Source organism: Passer montanus, unplaced genomic scaffold (assembly GCF_014805655.1).
Source record: "Passer montanus isolate IOZ18808 unplaced genomic scaffold, ASM1480565v1 scaffold116, whole genome shotgun sequence".
Classification (NCBI taxonomy): Eukaryota; Metazoa; Chordata; class Aves; order Passeriformes; family Passeridae; genus Passer; species Passer montanus.
In genome coordinates, this window is record NW_024358278.1 from 744,408 (window position 1) to 770,311 (window position 25,904).

Genomic DNA, 25,904 nt, shown 5'->3' on the forward strand with positions numbered 1-25,904 from the left:
CACCTCTGGCCCAAGAACAAGATAAAATTTAAGGTTTTGGCTGGCAGCTCTCACACCAACGTGGGCACTCTGCTTCCAGACACCCAAAAACCTCCTGAGCTGGAAGGGACCCCCAGAACCATCCAGCCCTGCACAGACACCCCAACAATCCCACCCTGGGCATCCCCGGGAGCCTTCTCCAAAGGATGGGCAGAGCTTAACAGAACAGGGCCTGCTTCCTCTTCCCATGGGAATGCTCAAGGAGGAACATTTTATTCAGGACCTCTAATGCAAACACCTCCTCTCATGTATTTTTTTAAACCAGGCAGTAGCTGCTGTCATTTTCACGCTGCGTTCTGACACACTGGCACCACATCCCTGCCAATAGTTTTAATTTCATTGGAAAAATCAGCTCTGAGCGAGAGTGACAAGCTGCACGCTGGTGACGAGGCTGTCAAGTGATGGATAATGTAGGTTTACTTTAGCTGTCAAAACTTTTCAACGCTAAAAATAGGTATCACAAGCTTCTGGACTCACTGCACTGAAGCATTAAACACACAGGATATTGACACCCTCAGAGGCGCCCAAAGCCACTCCCTGCCGAGTAAAACCAGCAGCGTGTGATGGGCAGCAAAGGTCTCTGGGTTTTACTTATTTGGAGGAGGGAAAACAACACAGCACAGGATGAAATCTCCTATCCACGCTGGCCAAAGCAAAGACAAGATGCTGCACACACACCTTGGAACAGAACAGCACAACATGGGATGCAAACCTGGGCAAAGACAGAGGGAAAGAAAGGGAAAAGCTGAGAGAGAAAACCTTGTTCCCTGTTATCCCAGCTCTTGGTCCAGGTCCCACAAGAGGGAGGGCAGAGATCTTCCCACAGCAATTCCTTCTTTCCTGCCCTTCACCCCTCACCTGCCCCTGCCCAGCAAGAGAGGGCACAGAGCTGTGAGGCTGGGAAGGGTGGGAAAGCAGGGACGAGCAGGGGGTGAGCAGAGGGATGAGATTTCCATGGAAGGGGTGAGTTCTCCCCAAGCAGTAACCATGGATGGACCCCAGGCCAGCAGCAGCAGCTCACCAAAGGCTCAGTGGCCTTGTGGGTCAGCTGGGATAGGAGGAGGGGGATAAGAGGCACCATTTACAAACCAAATCCAGCTTTTTTCATTCCCTCTGAGGTGCTGGGATGACAAGCACAGGCAGGGCTGTCCCTCCATTAGGCCAATATTTATGGCAGAAAGAAAATGAAGTGTCATAAGGAATTACTAATTAGCTGTTATCATAACCCTGTGTGTAACTGAGGCAGCACTCTGCTGTGCTTTGTAAATAATTAGCAAATTAACTTTCACAATGCTCTGCAAGGCAAGTACTGTCCCCATCTCCTGCATGGCCCCAATGGAATAAAAAACACAGTTTGGGCAGATTGTTCCCCTGCCCTGGACAACTGCAGAGCTGCCCAGACACAGCGGGGGACATCAGAGAGGAAGGGAGAAAAGGAGGCTCAGGGGGAGCCTTGTGGCTCTGCAAAACTCCTGACAGGAGGGGACAGCCAGAGGAACAGGGACAGGAGGAGAGGGAACAGCCTCAGGCTGGGCACCAGCAGGAATTTCCCCATGGAGAGGGTGCTCAGGCCTTGGAACTGCCCAGGGAGGTTTGGAGAGCCCACCCTGGAGGTGCCCAAGGAATTCCTGGTGTGGCACTCCGAGCTCTGGGCTGGGGACAAGGTGGGCATTGGGCACAGCTGGGACTCCATGGTCTCAGAGATATTTCCAACCTAAATGATTCTGTGATTCCATGATTCCCCATGTGCTGGAGGCAGGAACTGAAAGGAGGAAATGCTCTCCACTGCCAGCAGACCCAAAGAAAACAACTGTGAGCAGCTGCTCCTTCCCTGTCCATCCAATTCTACCTTCCAGCTGAGCAGGAGGGCAGCCACAAGTGTCCTTGTCCCCGCCTTGTCCCCCCAGAGCCTCCTCAGGGAGCAGGGACCAGAGCAGCGCCGCAGCCACCCTCCCACACCCTCCTCGTGTCCCTGCCACCCTCCCCTGCCCTGTGGGGTGACTGGCACCTCCAAACCCAAGTGGCTGCCTCAGCAGCTCCCTGCCAAGCGGTGGGAGCAGGGGAGGGAGGGAGGGAGCCCGAGAGGAGGGCAGGAGCACCCAGGCTGCTGTGCCTCCGTGCCGGATGCGCGCTGAGGAAGAGGCAGACTCGCGCTATTTTAGATGTGCTGCACAAAAATAAAAGATGCTGGTTGACTGCACATGTTCTCATTTTTAGAAAAACAAGCTCCAATTTATTTCTTCTATTACAGCCAGATGGTTTAAAAAGAAAAAAAAAAGCCAACAAATGTCCCCTCAATGTCACCTCAATGCAAAGAAGCCCTGACCTGGTTTCAACCTCACGGACCAGAGCACGGCACAGGGAGCTCACTGTTAACACCTCTCTGAGGGGCCTGACCCCACTCACAGCCTGGCCCAGAGCCCTGTGGGGTGAGCACAGATCTGCACCTCAGGACCGGCCCAGAGGGCCACCAGCACTGACTGTCCCAGCTGACTCAGGGCTATAACCATCACAACTGGACTGACCACATGGCTCTGCTCTGCCTCAGTGCCTTCCTGCTCCTCCTCTCCAGTCACTGAGCTAAGCTGCCTTGAGGGGTCTTTTTCCCTTTTAAGACTCCCATCAAGTCAGTTATTTGAAAGAGCAGCACAACTTTCTAGGAAAGTAAATGCTGATTTTCAACCCTCCCTGTTTATCCTCCCCTCACTCAAAGCCATGCCACAACATCCCATATAATTCCATTTCCCTGTATCTGTTTGTGCTGCTCAGGAGGGACAAACCTTTCATTTCAAAGCACAGTTTGTACCCATCTGTGGCCTCTGTCAGGCACCCACAGTGGTGCACCACATTTCAGTGGGACACAGGGAATCACTTGCACAGCAGCTGGGATACACTGAGATCTCCACCATGGAGACACTCCTGACAAAAAGAGAGGTGGGATCAAGTTCTCAGGAGAGGTTGAACCTGCTCCACCCCTGGGAGGTTTTCAAGCCCTGCCTGGAGAAGAGCCTGGCTTGGTCCCTGAGCTGATCCTGCTTGGGGAGGACCCCACACATCCCTTCCCACCTGACTGACACGGTGACCCCAAGCTCAGGGGAACTCTCCAAGCAATTCCCAAATGCCCAGGGCCTCCCGTGCCTGGCAGAGAGGACATGAGGCAGAGATCTCTGCACCAAGGGGAGATGAGCACTGCCTGGAAGCCTCCTCACAGTCCATGGAATGGCAGGAGCTGAGAAGCACGACCAGGGCACACCTTTAAACAATGACTCTTCTCCATGGCCAGCAGGGAAGGAGAGGAACAAGCACAGAAGAAAAGCATGGAGCAACTGGAGGCATCTTCTCTGAACTGCAGTACAAGTCTTTGGCCATCTTTTGGTTCCAGCACATTTGAAAGAAAATAAAGAGCCTCTTAAATAAACCTTGTTCCAAATTGCTTTTTGGAGCAACCCTGACAGACAACAGCTGCAGCCATGGATTACATGTTCACCCCTGGAAGGGGTGCTTTGGGGTCTCACCCGAGCCTCCAGCTTCTGGTGCCACTGCTGTGTGACCTTGCCCTCCTACTGGTACAAATGTGAGGCTGAAGGCTCAGAGAGCCATCACTGCTCTGGGTGATCCCTAAGACTGAGAGTTCATGCACAGATTAACTTCTTAAGCAAGCAAAAGGGCAGAGACCTGGTCCCTCTTACTGGCAAAAGCCTTGCATTCTGAAAACCATAATAGTTCCAGAACTGCTGATTACTTTTCCTCATTTGTACTTTAAAAAAAAGTCCTGCCTGTTCCTCCTACTTCTTATGAGGCTTTTCAGTATTTGTCTGTTACTTGAACGCTAAAGCCAGATTTAGGATTAAACACAACGTTTGGGAGGTGCACTCCAATGCTGCCTGCTGTCACTGCTCCAGCCCTAAGAAGCTCGGAGAGATATCAGGGCAGATCCTGCTCTGGGTAAGTCTGTGTGGCCAAAGCTGCTCTCCCTTCATTCTATTCCCCCACACACGCACACAGACGTGATTAATGCACAGGGCATGGGATGGCTAGTGGTGGAGAGGCATTGAAGTGCAGTAAATAGGCAGGGAGAACAAGAACACTGCAGAGAAACAGAGCAGCTCAGTGTCAGGGGCTGCACTGATTGCCCAAAAGCAGAAGTGTGCTGAGGCATGTCAAGAATGCTGGGCTTGGTCACTGGGAGAAATGACTTTGATAAGGTGGCCCACTTCCCCCAGAGCAGCCACAGTGGGGCAGGGGAGGGAACTCCCAGACACAAATAACCTCGTTCCTCATTTTGGGGCTCTGCAGAACCCGCCCGAGCTCCCCGAGCTGAGGCCAGCCCAGCTCAGAGGGCGTGAGCATCCCTGCCCTCCCATTCCAGTAACACACCAGGCTCAGGGCTTCCTGCACAGAGCCCTGGGAAAGCAGAACCAGCCCCGAGAAGCTCAGCAGCTCTCCTGCACGCTCCCCATCCGGGTGACCCAGGGCCTCTCCAGGAGGAGCCTCCTCTGCCTCCCTCTCCCCTGCTCCTCACAGCACGTGTCCCCTGAGACAGCCTTGCAGGACACAGGTGGAGAAGCTCTCAAAGCCACAGCTAAGCAGCCCCACAGCTGGCAAGGAAAGCTTAAACCACGGTGTCCATCTATTGCTGACTGTTCTGATGACACCACTGGGACAACCAGAGAGCCAAACAGGCTCCAAGACGCCTCCTTCCTCCCCAGACCTCTCCAAAAATGACCACATCAGGGCTGCCACATCCTGCCCACCTCTTCCAGCAACCTGGCTCCCAAAACACAGCTGGCCAAAACACCACAAGTTTATTTCCTGGCCATTCTGGCTCCCTGAACTGTGCACTGAGCAAAGCCCTGGTGCTGCTGCAAGGAGGGGAGAGGGAACACAGGCCCCGATCAAAAGGCCAGCTCGGGCTCAGAGCCACCCCTGCACCACTGGGCAGGGGAACACAGGAGGGAACTGGGGCTGGAGTGGGTGAGCCAGGTGCACAACACACGGGTCACATCTGGATCAGTACCTTGGGCTGAGCCACAACCACTGGCCCTGCAGGTGATTCAAGCTAGAAGTGCTCCAGACTTGCTCTTACAAAACCCACACAAGCACAAAACCATCACAAATGATGTGTCCCTCCCAAAACCAGAAAAAAAAAGGGATTAACTTCTGTGTTTGCCATGGAAGAAGCACCAGGCTTCAGAGCCCCTCTGGCACAGTCAGTATTTGATACAACAGAGTGGCAGAGAAGGGAAGAGAAATGGAAACCTCTCCCAGAAAATAATCTTCTGTTATTTTGCCTTAAATGCACTGTAGTTTATGTCCTCAATAAAAGCCTGTGCATATCTTTCCAACTTAAATGTGGATTGGAACCTCGGGATTACTGCCCTGGCAGACTTAACGTATTAGGCATAAAAACCATAACATTTCATTATCCATTGTAAACCACATGTGCTTTCCCCTGGGGAGACTGGAAATATCACCCAATTTCACTATCATTTTCTGTTAACTGGCTGCCCTGCCACAAGCTCACACACTGGCACGCTCACTTTGATGACAGAGCAGACCTCTGGTTTCATTCTTCCTCCTTTATGATGCTGACATTTTTTTAAATCCTGTTTTTCTGTTCTGTTTTTGTCTCTGTGAAGGCACCACACTACAAAACCACTGGGCTGGAAAAAAAAAAAAAAACCAACAAAAATTGCCCTGGAACAAAAAACCAGCTCATATTTGTCTAGCTGGAAACACACCATAACCTGATGTCTGGAACAAGGGTAGAAGGCAACACAGAGGCAAGAAAACCTCAAGCACAGCAAGGCAAGAAGGCTCAGACTCGTTTATGGGCACACTGGGGTCTGTGGTCAATAGCGAGGCACTGAAGGACAGAACCTCTTCTCTCTGCAATTTAACCTCCCCGTACCCCTCCCTGTCACTGCAAACCCCACAGCCTCTGTCTGTCTCTGACAGGTCAGAAGCCAGGAGCAGCACAGCCCCCAGGAGGAACGGGCCAGCTGGCAGCAATTTGGAGTGACCACACAGAGGAAGTGTGGGGAGGAACAGGGGCCAGAGAGGAGCCTTGAGAAGCCTGGCTCACCCTTACATTGCAACTTCCAGGCTGCCTCAGGGAATCTTTTTTGTTTAATCAGTTTTGTATCTTTGCAAAGATTAGCGACCAACTGTCCCGATTTAGTGCTGCCATGTTCCTGTAAACATTCCTGGACTTGCTTGCTGGGATAAAACATGCAGCTGCTGAGAACATAAACATTTCACTCTGCATCTCCAGGAAGCATGAACATTTTTCTTCCCAAGAGACCGCTGGTCCTGCTCTGCAGGCTGGGGGCTCTGCCCCAGGACGGGCAGGGGAAGGGGAGGTGGGCAGAGCAGGAGGAGGCTGGGCAGGAGCTGCAAACACACTCCTGCACCAAATGCACCCCAGCCCTTACTCACATGAGGCTGTCACAGCAGCGAACGGGACCAAAGGGAAACATTGGCTGTCCCACGGAGCTCCTGGAGTGAAAAAGAGAGATGGAAAGGTCAGCTGGAAGCATCCACATGCACAGAGCTGTTCAGCTGCTGAGCCCTGAAACACACCTCAGCCAACCTCCAGCAGCCAGGCTTGTCTCACTGACACCACCTCGACCTGTTAGTGCAGGGGGAAACAATTCCAATCCAAATTCCTCCTCACTGCTTGCATTTGCCAGAGCCACAAACACCAACTCAGGCTGTTTCCCTTTGCTCTGTGGTCGCTCAGCTCAGACACTGAGGGCTGCAGGCAGCACCTCCTTGTTCTAAAGCACCTCTTTCCTTGGGCCCTGGGTTCTGCTAGCTGTGCCCCTGCCATGGAGCTGGAGATTTACAGAAAGCTTGGCTCCCAGCTCAATGCTCTCAGCAAAATTAGCAAGGATCTCACAGAACAATAACCTGGAAGCACTGGCAGAGGTCTCAGGTAGCAAAACAGAATGTATTTAAAAACAAATCCCTAGAATGCCTGCACAAGGAAAGCAGCAAAAGGTCACTCATCCCCAGCAAACACCATCCCCACAGGCTGCTCAGAGACTGGAAACACAAGTGCATTGACATCTGCCATCCAGCAGAGATTCCCTGTGGCTTCTCCCTGACCAGGGCTTCCCAGCACCTCAGGATTTGAGGGAGGCAGAGCTGCCTGACAGCTCCTTATGGAAAATGCTTGTTTCTCCCACACCAGGGGAGTGGGAAGAGCAGGGCATCCCATGGCCAAGCCACCAGGAGACACTGGCAGCTCCGAGGGCTGGGGATGATGTAACACCATCAGACATCTGCCAAAGAAATAAGCCAGCTCCAACTTGCCTTGCTCCAAACCTGCACAGCAATTTCCATTCCAGAGCAGAAGCTTGTACTGGGGCTTAATAGCCTCTCCAATGCATCCCTTTCCACAAGGAAAATCTGTGCCCACGGCTCCAGGAACACACGTAATCCTTGTAAGCAGATGTCAGCCTCCAAAGCTGGGAAAACGACTTTGTTCTTGGCGATCAGGGAATTTAAAATGCAAGAACTTGGAATGTCCTGATGAGTTTGGTAACTCGAACCCCGGGAGGAAACACCTGCTCTGTTTTATCCATCCATAATTCCATGGGAATGGCCTTTTGCTCGCTGACAATCCAGCAGCCAGAGAGCTGGGAAAGAGAGGAGGGAGCTGCCAGGAGCCAGCAGCCCCATCCCACAGCACAAGCACTTCCAGGATCCACCAAACCCAACAGGAGTTCCTCCACCCAAACCCCCTGCAGGGATTCCCTTCACCCCAGCAGGGATTTGGGGTCACAGCTACACCTCCCCTCTGCCAGAAAACAGCATAATTTCCCAGGTTTTTACAGCAGGTAAAGTATGGGATCTCACAGGGAAGAAGAGGCACAGCCAGAAAAAAGGGATTTTCCTCAAAAACTCAACAACAATTGGATGTAAACATTATCCCAGAGATCTGCTTGGTGGAGTGGCACAGGATGAAGCCCTGGGTGGAAGAGGGACCCATGAAACCTGGTTAATACTCAGTGTTCACCTCCTCCAAGCAGGAAGGCAGGTAAGAACTCCAGGAGCCCCGTGTGGATGAACAAGGAGCTCCTGGAAAAACTCAGACACAGAAAGGAATCTTACAGAGGGTGAGAGCAGAGACAGGCAGGCTGGGAAGGAGATTGTCCCAGCAGGCAGGCTGGACAGGGCTTGGTGCAAGCATTGGAAGGTGCTCCTGCCTGTGCCAGGGGGTGGGATGGGATGGGGTTGAAGGTGCAGCTGAGCACAGGCTGTCCCACACAGCCTTGGAACCAGAGGGACAGTGCCTGCAGGGAGCTCAGCACAGGCAGCAGCACAGTAGCAACACTTCTGGGACATTTCACCCTGGGAAGGACGTGGAGATCAGCCTGGAAGCCTCAATTCCTGCTGCCCTGAGTCCTCACGATGGGCAGAGCTGTCGCTGTGCCATGATCAAATCTGAGCTGATTCTCAGGTCTGGGCCAGGCACTTCCCTGTCCCAGGAGGGGTGTGGAGAGCCCCGAGGAGAGCTGGGCTGGGGATGCAGCAGCTCCACAGAGCCCCCACCAGCACCCTGTGCTCAGCACAGACGGGCTCTGCCAGCATGCACACACCCAACACCAGTGGGTGCCCAAAAAACCCTTCTCCCAGCCCAAAAACCCCTTCTCCCAGCCCCAAACCCCCTCCTCCCAGCCCCTGTCCCATCACACATGCCTGCCCCCCAGCAGCTCCCTGGGACATGAGGCATTTCCCTCCCTTGAAGAGCACAAGGATGGAATGCAATCCCATTCCGTGGCTCAGGAATCACCCCTGCTCTGGGTGAGGCAGGAGCTGTCCTGTAATTAACACTGCTTCAGAGCCCTCACAGGGCAAGAGACCAAGGCCAGATTAGGCACACAAGCTCAGCTCTGGCAGCTCCTAAGCTTAGCTTGGAGCTGTATTTCAATAATAGTGTTTAACACAGTGCTTGGGATATGCAGAGTTTTTAATGCATCTCTTGAAAGGTGAGCAGAAAAACAAATGAAAGTGTTGTTAAAAAACTCTATTTTCCCATGCAGACTAATGGAAGTTCAGCTAGAAGATCTAAAAGTGATTTTATTCAGTGTAAGAAAAACCTGTGATACCCAAGTACCCTCAGGTCAGAGCACTGATGTTTTCTCCCCCCAGGAGCTCCAGCCTTCTCAAGGATCTGTTTTGTCTTATCTACAAAAGCCTTTTCTTCCCTTTTGCAGTTCTGGAGGCTCGCAGGGAAAGCCCAGCATCCCCAAGAACTGCTGCAAATCCCCAGTTCTGTCCCTGATTTAAGCATGGCTCCAACAGCCCGGTGTCATCAGCCAGCAGTGATCCTGGAAAACATGTCACTGCAATTCAGCAATCCTATTACACGTGCTCCAGCGTTTGTACAGCAGAGATTTAGCTCTTAGCTCTCCATTGCTTTATCTCTTTCTGGCTGCGTCAGGGCAGAAATCATCTCGGGCTACAGACGGGTCACATCCAAATGCTCCTCCTGTTTTTGCTGAAAATCTGGGGAAAAGCTCATGGAGCTGCTGTGCACCCTCCCAGGAGAGCAGGGAGGGGGAAGCCCTGTCACCCTCCCAAGGGTCTTGGTGGCTTCAGAGGTGACAGGTCTGACCAGCTGGAGGGCAAAGAGCCCACCCAGAGCACAGATGGCAAAACACAAAACCAAATCCCAAACTCCAGGTGCCTCTGGGCCCCTCCTGTGCCCCACTCATCTGCCTGCTTCTGTCAGCAAACTGAGCCCTCCCCGTGCCTCAGCAACACACCCACCTCTTGCATAAAAAACACAATAAATTGGAGCTGCACCACAGGAGCACTGTTCCCACAGGCCTCCATCCACGAGATAGGTGTGCAGCTCCTGAATCACCATCTCCTCCATCTAACACCCAGTTCTGAGGCTGTTTTCCCATCCACCTGCCTCTTCCCCGTGCTCTTGCCCAACACCTGTCTCTTACCTCACATCACACCTCCGACACTTTCTTGTCAACTCATGCTTTAGTCACTGCTGGCAATCCAACCCCAGCTGCCTCTGTGTCTGTGAGAACATCAGCCCAGCCTCCTGGGTCCTGCTCCCACAGGAGCAGGCAGAGCTCTCCAGGCACAGCTGCCAGGGCAGCAGAGGCACTTCCAGGGGCTTTGGGCTCATCCTGCAGCAGCTCCACCCGAGGAACACGGGCTGGGATGGATGTGGAGAGGCAAGGAAGGATTGAGAACAATGGCTGTGCAGATGTGTCAGTAAAATCAAGCTGCCCAAACCCACAGCAACTCGGTTCTGGAGCATTCTGGGATGGATGTGGAGAGGCAAGGAAGGATTGAGAACAATGGCTGTGCAGATGTGTCAGTAAAATCAAGCTGCCCAAACCCACAGCAACTCGGTTCTGGAGTTACTTCAAAAAGTAATTTTAAAAACATAAAATCACCCTGACACTTGCGGATGCAGTTTTCTTTTCTTTCCTGGGAGACACGCCAAGGGAAGCAGGGAGCAGGTCACAAGCAGTCCCACTGAAGCTCTCACAAGAGTTTCTCCTCTTTTCCCCTCTTTTCCCCTTGCTGCTTTGGTTCCAAGGGGAACAGCCCACCCCACCTTGGGAGCAGCCCCACAGGGAGCCATTCTCAGGAACACCCACAGTTTCACTCACACGGGGAAATAAAACCCTCCAACATTCCTGGGAACGATCCCAGCTCTTTCCTCTGGAAAACATCCTCTCCCCACCCTGCAGCACCCTGAACTCCTCTGGCTGTGCTGTTTGGCTCTGCCCCCACGGTCAGAGCTGAGGTGGGGCTGCTGAGCCCCTCACCCCTGACCCACCACTTCCAGCATCCCTTCCTCCCCCTCCTCTTCCATCTGGCCCCTTCCCAGCAGCCAACAAGCCCAGCCTTTGTCCTCCCCTGCAGGCACCTCTGATCCCCTGCCCTCTCCCCACGGCCCTGTGGCACCCAAGCACTGCAAAGTTTAGGAACATGGAAGAGTTCCCAGAGGGAAAAATGTATAAAATTGAGTGTGTGCTGAGTGGTTTATTTCAGACAGACACCACTGACCGTGACACGCTCCTCACCCATCACCCAGCTCACCTCTGCTCGCAGAACACCTGGATTGGGCTCTGCCTTTGGTTCCTGCTCTGCAGCAAGCCCACGGAGCACAAAGCCCTGCAGCAATGTCTCCTGGCTCAGCAGTGCTCTGGAATTTCTGCAGGAGGTGCTGGACAAACAGCTCAAAGAGGGGAACCTGCCCTGTGCTTTCAGGGCAGCTGTGCCTTCAAACCAGCCTCTCTGAAGTGCTGCTTCCCTCCCGTCACTGCTCCTGGTGCCCCTGCTCCTGTCCATGGCTCTGGCCTTCGATTACACCATCAGCTCCATCACCCGGAATATTTCATCAGTGCCTGCCCACTCTTCTCCTCCCTCAGAGCCCACCTTTGCACCTGCTCCTCCCAGACACTTTTGTCCCGTGCAGGTGATGCTTTCTTTGTGGCAGGACAGCAGGACCTGGGCTGTTCCAGGGCTGTGCCCTGTGGCAAAGCCCAGCTCTGGGAATGGCACAGCAGCACGCAGCAAGGTGGCAATCTGCACCAGATCTCTGTTTATACACACACACACACACAAGAACGCTGCTAAGTGCTTTTTGAGAGGGAGGTGGGACCAGAGAGCTCCTCTAACCTACACAATCCCACCATTCTGTCAGCTTCTTGTAAACAAAGTGATCCAGGCTGGAGCTGGAGCGGCTGCTCACTTGGCAGCACAGCAGAGAGGTCTGGCAGCTCCCTGTCCCCTCTGCCGTGGCACTTCCCTCCCCAAAGCCAGCACTACTCACACAGCACCTCAAAGGTCTCTCTCTGGTGCTCCAGCTCAGGAAACTGCCGCAAGGAAGGAGATAATTGCACCTGCACAGTGTAACGTGCAATTACTGCAGCACCTGGAAGAATTGGATGGAGAAAGCGCCAGGCAAGTCCCCACTGCTCAAAAAACACTTCATGCTTTTCCCTCTGCCCAGTGCCCTCTGACAGGGAAGGGAGGCTCTTTCAATTGAAGCTTTGATTTTATTTTATTAAGGCAGTTCCCAGCCCAAAGGTGCCTTGCAGTGGCATTTTCCAGAGGAGCAACCCTGCCCCTGGAAAGTGAGGAGCTCTCAGCTAGCAGCAGAGAGATGATGTTCAGTTTGACAATGAGACTGTCAGTGGGCTCTGAAATGTCACTCCCACACCTCGCAGACGCAGTTGGCTCATCCCTTGTTTCACAGCAATGTGCTGCAGCTCCTTTTGTAACTGATACAAAATGTTTCACCAGGCTGGAGCTTTCATTTGGGAAAAAAATCCCCTCTCCTTCCCTTTCCATCGAAAGGCATTTTAATTAATTGTCTTGAACATATTTCAACTCTTCCATCCTTTCTAAAGACACTTTTCCAGGGACAAACCATGTCCTTAAGTAAAACCCATATGGCACCAAGGTGAACTAAACAGCCCCAAAATGACACAAGAAATGAACTGATATTTCCAGCAGGTGGATCTTCCACCTCTCATCATTCTTGTCCCTGCCTTTGCCAGAACTTCTATCTGTGAATAACTCTGGAAGGATAACCAGGACAAACGTTTGTGTAATGGCAGCTTGACAGTGTAGCTTGTTTTGAAACAAGCATGTGAGATAAATCACAACTGGAATGACAGGAAAAAACCAAGCGAGACGAGACACCAAAAACCCGTGGGAGAGAGATAACACAAGTTCCACGGAGTTCTGCTATCTAATCTTACAGTGAGCCCATCTTTCCAGCACCAAAAATAATCCATTCGATGAGCTTTCCTCTTTAGCATCAATTTTCAATCCATGTCAAAATTATCCCAAAAAGCCTTGAGCACCAACCACTGCAATCTGCACATCCTCTCTTTCCCCTCACATTTCTTGCTCCTCTCTGGCCAAATGCAGGTGGAAAAGGAGGGAACTCCAACTACAAAGCAGCCCAACTTCACTCTATCCTGAGTCCTGGATAGATGAAAACATGGATGTAGAAAGCCAAATTTACCCCTGAGTTAAAATTTCACTCAGAAATAAAGCTTCCATTGTCATCCTGTGGTAACTCAGCCTTGCCAGTCCTTGGAGCTTTGTGGAAATGGACTGGGCTGTGACATTTTCCAAGGGCCCAGATCCACACACCCGTGTGCTGCTCTTCAACTCCAGCAGCTGAACACACCACGTTTGCCTCCTAGGGCTGGAACTACACTCTTTGCTCTCTGTTCCATCACACAAAGTTAAAAAGTCAGCTCAGGTTGCTTATTTGTCTTAAAACCAAGGCAGTGGCCACTTCATCACTGGCAATAAAATCATCTTGTCCTTAGAGCTCATCACAGCTCTGTAAATTGCTCTCCACAGGAGGCTGAATTTTCCTGTTGGAGAACACTGGCTGTGTACAAATATTCCCAATATATAAGCCTCAATCAGCCCATGGATTGGTTGCTGGTGCTTGGCTGGAGAAAGGAAGACAAGCACACCCCACACCAAATCCTGTGCAGTTCTTCTCCTCCGTTACACAAACACTTGGCAGGCTTCCACTGTCAAATTTATCCACTAAAATTAGCTCTCACAATTGCAATCAATTGCAACAATCAAGCATAAGTAATTCCAGGGAAAGGAAATGAAAGAAAAAATAGAGGTGAGCATGGCAAACAATGCCAGAGCACTGCAGTGGCTCCTCCACGGGTCCATCCTTGTGGCCAGCAGAGTTTTCCTGCCTGTTGCTTGTAGGGCTGCAAATCCAGCACTTTTGCACCATACACACAGCCATGGGACAGTGCCAGAGCACAGCTTTGTGCAGGTTCTTTGTTTTCCACCCCTCGAAACAACAACTGGTGAAACTTGTAATAAATGTTACATTGTTTGGAACAGAAGGCAGAAAATGTATATAAACTTCTGGCAGGCAAACACATATGGCAGGAATATGCTGGGGAACACAGAATGCTCCAGAGAACACAAGGAATTACAAGCCCTCCCTGGCTAATCGAGTGTAAATATCACAGCTGATGGTCCCTTCTCTCCCACACACAAATAAACATCCGTGCCCCCACCTTCACGTGGGCTGTGCTGTGCCTCCTTACACCAACAATGTACATAACTTCTGGCCCTGAGAGCCCCCATCCTGCATGTCACCACACATCAGAACCCAGTTCCCTGCCACTGCTCCCACTCCCTTCTGGGCTGCATCTCCATCTCGAGCAGGTCACAGCTGTGCCACAAAGGAGCAGGACAGACAAACAAGCAGATGGTGTCAGAGACACGTTTTAGTGTGGCAGGGAGTGCCAGGAGCTGGCGTGGTACAGCCTGATCCAGCCACAACGCCCTTGGTACCCCAGCAATGTCTCCTTTCCTCAGCTCCCCACAGCTATCCCAGCAAAGACAAAGCCAAGCATAAACTCAGCATTCCTCCTATCACCTAAAAGCTGTTTGAAACCCCAGCACACCACTGAGAACATTTGGGATTATTCCATATTTTATAAGCAGTATTTACACTTCCAGCGCAACTGCGAATGATAAAAGTTATGCACAAAATGTAGGAGTGAAATCAAGTTATCTAAAACTCCTCATTGTGAGTTTGCACCAAGAGCAAAAAACATTAAGGGAAAGATTTTTTAAAAAAATACATATGAGCTACCTGGGATTGTTTTAAATATAGCACAAAAATGGAGATGGCTAGAGGAAAGGATCTGGAGGAAAATGAAGCTGATAATCAGGAATGGAACCACACACCAGGTTCCAGAACACCCTCCAAGACCAATGGAAAGACAATCTTTGCAAAAAAGCTTTGCCTCAGCAGAAGGTGACGGGTGCAAATAACTAAATAACCATTCAGTGCAATGCAACAGATGTCCACTGAACAATTCTCCCTAAATCCCTCAGTGCCATGGAAATGCAGTGACATCCCAAACACAGGAATCTTCTTACACTGGAGAGACAGAGACAAACAGCCACGCTCCAAAAGAGCCTTAAAATATTTCCCGTGCTGCCCACGACAAAAACAAACAGCAGCGTGTGCTCCCAGAAAGGAGAGCCCTCCTGGAGTGGCTGCCCTGCTCCAGGGCCACCAGCAGGCATCCAGCAGGAATTCCAGAGCTGGCACAGCCAGGCTGGCACCACGCGGTGCCAGGCAGGTGACAGCTCAGGTGACAGGCACGAGGATACAGGGGAGGAACACTCGGGAGGAAAGGCATTTCCCTCTGCTGCACAGAGCCCATTCCTGGCCAGCTCTGTCCCATCCAGCCCCAGAGCCAGGTGCTGAGCTCCAGAGGGGCTCTGCCACCCCGGGAGCAGCTATTTTGGGAGATCTCTCTGGTTGCTAGGGCAAGCTCCCAGTGACGAGCACCATCCTCCAGGCAGGGTCTTTGTGCCAGCCAGGAGAGGGGGAAGCATTCACAGGAGAGATGACTAAGCAGGGGAACAAACGTGAGACACCAAACAAAATGCCAGCCTGGGGAGAAAAACATGGCCATGGCTCCCAGCAGAGCTCCCTGGATCCTCCATGAAAGCAGCCTGGCTGCAGCGAGGCAGCAGAGCCCAGAGCAGCCTCCCAGACATTCCCAAGGCTCCTGCTGCCCCCAGGCAGGATGGGCTCCATCCCAGCCACCCTGGGCTCCCACAGCTCTCCTGGGATGCTGCTCCTGCTGCTTCCACACTCAGCAAGGCAGACAGGAGGAAGCACTCAGCCCCCAGCTGCACACCAAGTCTCCTGCAAAATTAGGAAACCGCTCCAGATGCTCAAAAGCCCACAAATAGCTGGTGGATCGGGTTTCTAGGAGCTGCAGGCATGGACAGCTTCTCATTTTCAGAATTGCTGGAGCCTTGGTTTGCGCCAGCCCCTCACACATCTGGATAGTCTTACGTAGTTTACAAAAGACCATGACAGTTTTCCATCCATTTCTATCCCTTGTTTTGAGCTTTCAGCTCAAAACACATCTTTAGAAAGTTAACAGGACAAAGGTGGCAAAGAGGGACAAAGTTTGGGGGTGGCATAAAATCTGTTCCCTTTTTGCCACAAACAGTGAAGAAACTCATACAATAATGTCACTTAGGCTTCTAAATAACTCAGTTTTGAAAAATGGGGTTTAAACACCACTGAAACCTAAGACCATAAAGAGAAAAACATATGTGCACATGGACTTAAGAAAGAAAACAGCTTTTCAAAACAGAACTCCTCTGCCACACTCCTAAAGAAAGTGGTTTTGATTTAAACCATCATCAGCTGAAGGGCAAGAGAAGGACTCCAGCACATGTCAGCAAGAACTCCCACTCCACACAGGCAAAAACACCAGCTCTAAAGTAAACTAATTGCTTCCTAAGCTGCTAAGATGCCATTAAAAATACTATCCATATATACATGTATATAGATGTGTATATATATATATATATATGTGTGTGTCCATGTGATACTTGTACAGGAACACATCCACTTATCACAATTTAGGGCTTTTTTAAAATAACTTTGTAAAGGACTAAGAGGAAGACCTGCTGAAATCCCCCACAGTCAGGAGACCCTTGAAAGTCTCTTCCAACCTGGATGATTCTGTGGTTCCCTCCTCCAGCTGCCATTAGAGGAAACACAGGGTAATAAATGTTGGGAAGGAAGGTGCCTGCAGCATGACTGGGATGGTCAGAAATCTCCTGGGGAGGACACAGAATTCTCAGGGAAGGAGGATAGAAGGAACCAGGAGGTCTGAGATGTTTTGGGTGAGATACACACAGACTCACCCCATCCCCTGACAGCCTCTGAGTTTCAAGGTGCTTTCATCTGCCTCAGATCTATATAAACAAAGGCCATGGAAATTCCTGCCTGTGGAATTCTGCTGGCAGCTTTCACTGGGCAGCTCCGTGCTGGAGAGGAGATGGGAGCAGAGGAACCACACCGGACACAACAAGCCTGATTCCTTTGTGTTAAGGGTGATTCCCACACCAGGAATTTCTGCATTAACCCTTCAGCAGCCACCACTGCCCGTGCCAGGCAGCACAGGCCAGTGGCACCAGCTGCTCCAAGGGGACACAGGCTGCCCCAGGGAGGGACAGCGTGGCCAAAGGCCAGCCCTGGACCCTGCAGTGTGGCAGAGAGGAGAAGCCAGTCCCTGGGGGCTGCCCCAGAGCCCTGGGTCACCCCTCTGGGATGCTGTTAGCCTCTGCAGGGTTTGATGGGATGGGATGGGAAGGGCAGCCTGAGCTGCTGCACCCCTGTTTCCAGCCTCCTCCCCGAGCTGCACAGCTTCTAAACCCACCTGGCTCTTTGCCTTGGTGGTTTTTACTGCTGTTTCTTAGGGCAGAGCCCCACACAGAGCAGCTCAGTGAGCACTTTCTGCAGCTCCCCTGCGCCCTGACTCATCCCTGCTCCCTCAAGGGTCTCCCAAACAGCCAGGGAAGGAAATGTGCTCCGTGTCCTCCTCATCCCCTGCTCCCTGGAACACTCTAATGAGCAACAGCCCTGCTTGTGGGACTGTGCTCCCCGGGTCACAGCAGGGCTCAGCCTGCACCACTCCCCCCTCCCCAAACCCTGACCTCCCGACTCGAGGGTGCCAGAGGGCAAGAAATGCTGCTCCTGTGCAACGAGGCATTGTTCAAGGGAAAATTCCTCCTTGGTTTTTCCTTCCACATCCTCTGCAAGCCTGGGAACATTGGGATTGTTCAGCCTGCAGAAGAGGAGGCTTTGGGGTGACCCAACTGCAGCCCTCCAGGAAAGATGGAGAGGGACTGTTTAAAAGGCTGACAGGACACAGGGAATGGCTCCCACTGCCAGAGGGCAGGGTTAGGTGGGATACTGGGAAGGAATTGCACCCTGGGCTCAGGGACACACTGGAGAAACCCCCTCCTTGCAAATCATGCTTGGAATTACGGAGTGGCCAAGCTGCAGGCATCCAAACCATGAGCTCTGCTTCACACCTGGGGTTTTTGAGTTTTGAGTTTTTTTTTTTAGTGGGTTGGTTTTTTTAGCTGCTACTGGGTCCACGTGACAAATTTTAAGCATGTGAGACTTGAATCCTCATGACTAAAGAGGCAGAGAAAAGGGGGGGCCGTGTGGTGGGACACACATGATGCCAAAAGAGATACCCACACCTTTAAACCACAGAAACCTAAGAGGAAGCACAGCACAGGAGTTTTGTCCCAGAAGTAGCAAAGCCTTCATTTTTTTCTTTCTTGAAAACACTTCAGCCACCGAAGAAAGAAAACAATAAAGCAGAAGGACGGAGTGATGGTCTGACATGTCATTTGCACTCACCTTGACATGATCTTGTTTTCCAGGGGTCTGAGAGCTCCCAGGGGAGCGCAGCAGCTCCAGAGGGACGGAGCTGGACAGCGCTGCCTGCAGAGATCCCTGCAAAGCACAGGGATGGGGCTTCCCTCAGCTGGGCAGTCCCACTGCCAGCAGATTCAGCTCCCAGGTTCCTGCAGGGGGGCAGAAGGGTGTGCAGAGCAGCCCCCGTGGGCACAGCAGGGTCCCCCTGCCCGGGGAGCAGGCGCAGAGCCCGGCTGGGAAGGACAGCTGGCCATGGGAACTGCAGGGAGCTGCCTTGTCTGAGGCACAGAGCCCACGGAGAGCTGCTCACAGGCAAACCCCTGAGCTGCACCCAAGGCTCCCCATCCCCACGTGCTGCCCAGAGCAGGCCAGTCCCTCCAGGGGCTGCAGCACGCTCCCAAACAACGCCATTTGGAATTGTTCCTCGGGCAGCCAGAGCCAGGAGAAATGAGGAATGCAATGCACCCACCACTGAAGGGGCTGGAGGGGGTCCCCGGGGGGCTCAGCAGCTCTGAGCCACCCAAGGGGGGCTCAGAGGCTGCCAGCCCCCATCAGCTGCAAGCCCCAGCCCTGCAGAGTGACCCACTAATCCAATTAGGCTGTCTGGAGACATGAACCCAAAGGAAAGCAGGAGAAGGGAGAAGGAACAGGAAAAACAGCCTGAAGCAGAGTGTATCCTCCTTACTGCCCGACCCGCAGCTCCAGCAGGGGCTCAGCTGGGAGCAGGGAGAGCCCAGGCTGGAGCTGCCCCAAGCTGCAGGAGCAGCCAGCCCTTCCCAAGCAGCCTGCTCAGGAAACCGGGAATGCTGGCTCCAGCCTGCTCCAGCTGCTTCCCTGCCCTCTGTCACACAGCACTCGGCCACTGCCAGGTACCCTGAGCACAACGGGACATGGGGATGATCCTCCCAACTCCAGCTATTCCATGATTCTGTGGCCATTCCTTCTGAGTGCTGGGTGGCTGAGGCTGCTCCTGGAGCCTGCCTCAGGGTGCCTGTTCCCTGTGTCCATCCCAGCAGGTGCCCAACTCCAAGAACATCCATGCCACATGAAACATCCTCACATTAATCATAAACATGAGCAAGTCCAGGAGAAAGCACCCACTCAGCTTTAGAGGTCAGAGAAGGGAAGTGCAATTTGGGAAAAACCCCACCATGGCAAAAAGGAGATTTCTGGGTAAAACAACTGTTTAACTAACTGCCAGTGGCTTCCACATGGCTAAGAAATGAGCATGGCCAGAGTGCTAAAAACATGTTTTAGGAAACTTTTTAGCTGGACTCTGGCTTCTGCTGAGACAGAAGGTCATGATAAATTCCAACCCAGAGCAGGAGATTGCTGCTGCCAATGGATTTGTTTATGAGTGTAAAGGCTCAAAAGCACAAAACCATCACCTCAGCTCCCATGCTGGAAGCCCAGGCAGCATCATCTGGGAGCTGGAAAAACAACAAATTAAAGACAAAAGCCTCATAAATGGCATTGCTGTGGAAAATTAGAATTCTTACCAGGAAAGTAAACATAAGGCTTGTTGCAGCTGATAACCATCAGCATCTCAGGGGTTTCATGGCTTCTCCATCACTACGATAAAAGCATCTTGCCTGAACTGCAGGAGTTAAAAATGCAGAACACCCTGACTTCCCAGAGATAATTCTGCAAACAAGGAGTGACAGGGATGCACTTCCAGCACTGATTCCTCTCCTGAATAACTCCATCAGCACTTCCACTCCGCAGGGAGATCCAGATGTTTTATCAAGATGGATTTACACTCCCAGGCCCAGGTTTGAGAGCGTGACAGGCTGAGGAGCTGGGCATCTTGCTTAGGAAACTCCTGAGTATCACCCAGGGCTAAGAATCCTTTTTTCTCTAGCTTTTCTCTCTGTCCTGTGACACAAATGAAGAGGAGGCACCACTGAAGGCTCTGCTGGGCTACCAAGCCCTGTGTGAGCGTGGTCACTGGAACACTGGCCCAGGGAGCCCCCAAATGCTCAGCAAACACAACATTTCCACATTTTTGTGGCCTCTCCACGGGCAATTAACAACAGAGCCTGAAATGTCAAAGCCCGACTCTTAATTACCGAAGTCGGCACTTAATGACTCCAATTACAACTTCCACTGATTTCTGAAAATTGGATTCTCCACTACAGTTGCAGTGTTTAAATGAGTTTCTTACCTTATTCGTGGTAATTATACTCTGACAAACTAATTTAAAATATAGTAGATATTTCGAAAATACTGCTTTAAAGTGGTGGGGATTTAAGAACAAAACATTGCTTAAGGCTCCCCCTTTCCACATTTTTTATCACATTCCTTTCAGGGCCCAGGAATGCAGAGGGTTAAAAGATGAGAGATACAAAGGTCAGGCTTTTGCCAAAATGCCACCAAAAGGATGTTTTACAGGTAGGAAACAGTTTTATTTCTGTGACAGAAACTCACTGTCTAATCCCCCTGCATCACAGAAAGGGATATCCTCCTTTCATCCTAAATCCCCCCAGAAGTTGTTCTTCTCAGGCTCACCATCAGCAGAGCCCAGCAAGGAGGAGATTCCTGGGGAAGGGATAAATCCACAGCTCCAAGAGCTCTGTCTCTCACCTGCTGACCCCACCAAACCTGCCCTGGTGAGCCAGGCTCCTGCAGGGTGCAGCTGCAGCCACTCCCCTGCGCTGGGGAATTGTTCCCAAGCTCCTGTTCAGAATCAGGAGAAGAAATGGGAAAGCACAGGCGAGTCCACTGCAAGAAACTAAGCCACCAACAGAAAGAACACATTAAAATTGATATTTTAACAACACTACCACATTAGAATAGCACAACAATGTCACATTAAAATTGATATTTTGGGGCTCCTGTGATACAGAGAGCAGCGATTTCTCCAGAGCCTGCCCTTTCCATGCATTTCTCTCCTGGGAAAAAGGAAGGGAAAGCCACTAACATTCCCCAATCCCTTTGCCAGCCCCCAGAGATGCACAGCCCAGAGCCCAAAGTGGCAGCCCCTGGCAGGAGCCACGGCAGTGCCAGGTGTCCCCAGGAGCTGTGACAAAGCCAGGGTGGCTGTGCCTGACACCACCATCACAGGGCTGAGCCCAGCACCTGACAAATTCACCCTGATCCCTGCCAGAGCCAGCCAGACACGGCCAAAGCCACCTGAGGGCAAGGTGCAAGCAGAGCTTCACCCTGTTCCACCATTTCTGACAATGCAGTGCTGACATGTAGTATTTGTATTTTTGGAAAAATTATTTTGCCCAGGATTTTTTTTTCCTGGTAAGCTGCGAAGCTTCAGAGAAAAAAGAAAGAAAACAATTTTATCTCATTTGCTTTTCTTGTGTTTTGCTGCTTTGAAATGTGGTTGGAAATTATTTACAGGTGGTTATTTCATTGAGTGCTTGCTGTGAATTATTTTGACTTACTGGTTAACTAGTGTTAAATTGTGTCAGGGCTCTGGAAAGAGTAATGAGTTTTTTATTATTATCTTTTTAGCATTCTGTAAGTATCCTCTCTGTACTCTTTAGTATAGTTTAGTATTCTTTAATATAAAATAGAATCATAAAGTAATAACAGCCTTCTGGAACATGGAGTCATGGCACAGGGACAGGATACAGCCCTGGCACAGCTCTCCTGGCAGTGACACCTTCTCACTCTGCTCCTTTCTGCTTTTCTCCTTCCTGCCTTTCACAGATATCCATAACTCAGCAGTGGTTGTAGGACTTTATGTTCACATCTGGTGTAAAGAGGTGGCTGTTTAATGTTCCCTATATGTAAATAACTACATGCTGCTCCTGCTGAGCAAGTGAAGGAATGATTAGATTATAAATCTCCAGCACAGAAACATGTCAGCTTGGTTTTTATCTACAAACACATTAGAGCTTACACTGGGTTACATTTGCTATCTCCCTTTTACCCACAAACTGCCATTGCTTTTCATGAGCATATAAAGCAACCAGCAACTTTTTTTTCCCCATTTTTTGAGAAAAAAAAATCCCAAAAGCAGGAGCCCAGGGGCTTCTCACTCCAGGAGGGACCTGGGGGGCTGGAATGTGTCCAGGAGCTGGGAAGGGGCTGGAGCCCCAGGAGGGACCTGGGGGGCTGGAATGTGTTCAGGAGCTGGGAAGGGGCTGGAGCCCCAGGAGGGGCTGAGGGAGCTGGGAAGGGGCTCAGCCTGGAGAGAAGGAGGCTCAGGGGGGCCCTTGTGGCTCTGCACAACTCCTGACAGGAGGGGACAGCTGGGAGGATTGTGCTCTGATCCCAGGGAACAAGAACAGGAGGAGAGGGAACGGCCTCAGGCTGGGCCAGGGTGGACATCGGCAGGAATTTCCTAATGGAAAAGGGTTTTAAACAGTGGAAGGGGCTGCCCAGGGAGGTTTGGAGTCCCCTGGAGGTGGCACCCAGTGCCCTGGGCTGGGGACAAGGTGGGGATCAGGCACAGCTCAGACTGGATGGCCTCAGAGGTCTTTTCCAGCCTCAATAACTCTGTGATTCCACCTGGGGAAAGGCCCCTTGGGGTGATGTGGCAGCTCCTGCCCCCTCCATGCTGGTGCCCCTGAGGAGCAGGGGTCACTGCACGGGCAGCAGCTTCACCTGGAGCCCAAACCAGCCACGGGAACAGCCTGGAAGCACAGAATGCCAGCCCAGAATGGGACAGACCCAGCCAGCTCCAGCCCCTGCCCGGGCAGGGACAGCTCCCAGCAGCCCAGGTGGCTCAGGAGCAGCACAGCAGAGGGCAAACACCTGCATTTCCAATGGCTCTGCTTCTCCTGGGGCTGTGGCACGACCCCAGCAATGCTGCTGGAAACCAAACCACGTTTTCCAGTGTAATTCATCATCTGCTCCACATGGCTGACAGTATTCATTTCAAATCAAAGCTCCCAGGCCGAGCACACTAAAACCCTTCCTGTTTTTCAGAGGTGGATGCCACGAGGGCCAGGAGCAGCATTAACATACCCACTCACATTTCCAGCCTGTCTGGTATCAGCAACCAGCACGCAGAGAACCATCTTTTGAACTTTGCAAGGTGGAGAAACACTCTTTAAATAAAGAGGAGATACACAAATCCTTGCTCAGCTGGTCTGCCTTCCTTGCTGAGCCACAACAGACCACAGGAAACACCCCTGATGCTCCCAGGCCTGCAGAGCAAGGAAAGCAAGGCAGAAAGCTCTCCCTGCATCCCAGGAAAACCTACAGCCACAGGTAAATAGGAGACCACCATCACAGGCACCCCCAGGCAGCCCCTGCTGCACCCACAAAGTCACCAAAGCCACTCAAGTGCCACCACAAAGGTGCCAGGGCTCCCCCTGCAAGCCCCTGCCTGGGTGGTGGGTGTAGAAATCCATCCCTGGTGGCAAACTAACAAGGAAAACCAGGGAAAGGCTCGTAAGGCAGAAATGAGGATGCTAATGAAGAAGGCAGGAGGGAGAAAAAAAAACCACAAAAACCAAAAAAACCCCTTTGGCCTGTGGAAGCAGGCAGTAGATAGCCTGAAAGTGGGTATTAATTCAATTTATCCAAATGCAGTCCAAGCTATCAAGTTTGGGCAGAGCCTCTCTGTGGTGAGGAGTCATTGGAGTGACTGCGAGAGCTACAGGACCCAAAGGACGCTGCAGACCAGCACTGCAGAAGGAGGATGGAAGGAACCCCAAGCTGCTCAGGGGTGCCTCTTCCCTCCCATCCCACCCCACACTCCCCTGGTACACCAGTGAGGAATCCTGGCCCCAGTCCAGCCCCTGCACCCCCTTTCTGCTGACCTGAAGCTATCCTGCAGCAGATGATGGATACTGCCTACCCCAGCAGCCTCTCCTGCCTGGCACTGCTCTGCATATTAATGAGCCCTAATGACACCTGAAAGCCTCTGCAGTCTCACATATGGATTTTACCACTTGGGCTGAAGCCATAAAGAGCCAACGGTGGCAGAGTGTGTTTAATGACCAAACCCAAGCAAGGAAAGCATTCATTAAGACATCATCTGACTCCTGTGGAAAGGGGCATTAGGATGATTTTCCTCCTGGACCAGCGGTGGGAGGTGAGGAAGGTGATGAGTAATATCAGAGTGAAAGGCATCTTTAAAATATGCATTATTTCAGTTGGCAGGGAATAAGTCTATTCAGCGGGAGCAGGGGAGGGGGAAAAATGGTCAGGGGAGTGAAGGAAGAGAGCTGACATTGTCAGCTTGGGACGGTGATGGGAGATGAGTGCTCAGGAATATAAATCACCTTCAGCCAGGGCTCTGGAACACACTGCTGCCCGTGACTGCACTGTCAGCTGATCCTCACCTCTGAGAGCAGGATGACGACTGGGGGATAGGGCTGAAAAGAGGCGTTAATTAAACAAAGAGGCAAACAGGCAAGAGACCTGAGGGATTGATTAGACAATGAAAGCAAATGACTTGGCAGAACAACCCCGGTATCACATCCAACAGATGCAGGGCTGCCCTGGTGACTGATATCCTCATGGATGCTCCTGCAGCCATGGGCAGTGCTGGGACATTCATGGGGGTAAATGAAATCACAGCCCAGTCACCTCCTTTCCTACTCTGTGCAAGAGAAAAAGCTGCCAGGGACCTCCTCATGCAGAAACCAAAGCATCACCAGGGTCTCAGGAAAAGAATCGCTCTGCCAAATAAGATCCAGAAGAACACATTCATCAAGCTCCCGTGGCATTGGTCATTTGCTTGCTTGGAGGAACACTGCACCAACACACACAGGTGACCAGAACCAGTGTCCTTCCCCATTTCTGCTCTACAGCCAGACTCCATATTCTCCACACACTTCCCACACTCCTGTGCAGATCTATTTCTGTTTGTTTGCAAAGTCACACGGCCAGGGGAAAGCCTGGAGCCTTGGGAAAAACACACGTCAAACACAGACCATGCCCGTGTTACTCATCCAAGGGTTACTAAATGCTTTTTTTGGTGAGATATCGGTAAGGAAAGAGACTTTGGTCTGGTTTCAGGCCTTGAATCGCTGTGTCCATGAGGTCAGAGCTACAGCTGGTATAAATTTCCTTTCCACCAGCAGCAAGCCCAGGTGGGAGCGCTGAGGCATTCCGGCCAGGACGGCGCAGGCTGCCCTGCATTTTTAACCTTCATTAGACAGAATTGTTAATCACTGACCCATTCTCCGGCCGCCCTCGTTGCTAGGCGACCCCTTTTTGCTCCAGATACTCCTTAAAGCTGGTTAAGAAATGGCCAAAAGTCAACAGAGTGAGGATTGAGACTAATGGGGACGGGTCTCATCTGCAGCAAGGGAGGCTCACCCACACCCACACCTCTACCCAGGGTGTAAAATTACAATTTTACACAATTTCACTCAGCAATGACACCTTGGCACCTCTGAGAGCCCCTCAGAGCAGCCCTGAGGTTCACACACCTCCCAGGCTCCTAATGGCAATGTCATTCCCCTCCCTGGCAGGAGGGCAGGGACTCCCAGAGACCAATGATTAAAAATCATCAGGCAGAATTAATCTGGTGAGGGTAGAAACTGTCCAGCCCATGTTTCTGCATCCCTGTCACCCCTCAACACTCCTTTCCCAGCTCCCAGCTGTGCCCAAATTCCTTCTGCTGCTCCCTTCAACAGCCTGGGGCTCTCGTGCCCACCAGGATCCTTTGGATTTTTTCTGGTCCCTT

General features: G+C 51.7%; 1 protein-coding gene across 3 annotated transcripts in view; it reads right to left on the reverse strand.

Annotated features, from left to right (window-relative positions):
• TIAM1 (TIAM Rac1 associated GEF 1) overlaps positions 1-25,904 on the reverse strand; it is a 150,959-nt gene that overhangs the window by 105,243 nt on the left and 19,812 nt on the right. For 2 of the 3 annotated variants that reach the window (XM_039697027.1, XM_039697030.1), the window contains exon 2: positions 6,478-6,537. The gene's annotated coding sequence lies outside the window, so the exon portion shown is untranslated. Of the gene's footprint in view, positions 1-5,579; positions 5,662-6,477; positions 6,538-25,904 lie in introns of those variants that run through there. The other variant, XM_039697029.1, reaches the window with a different exon arrangement.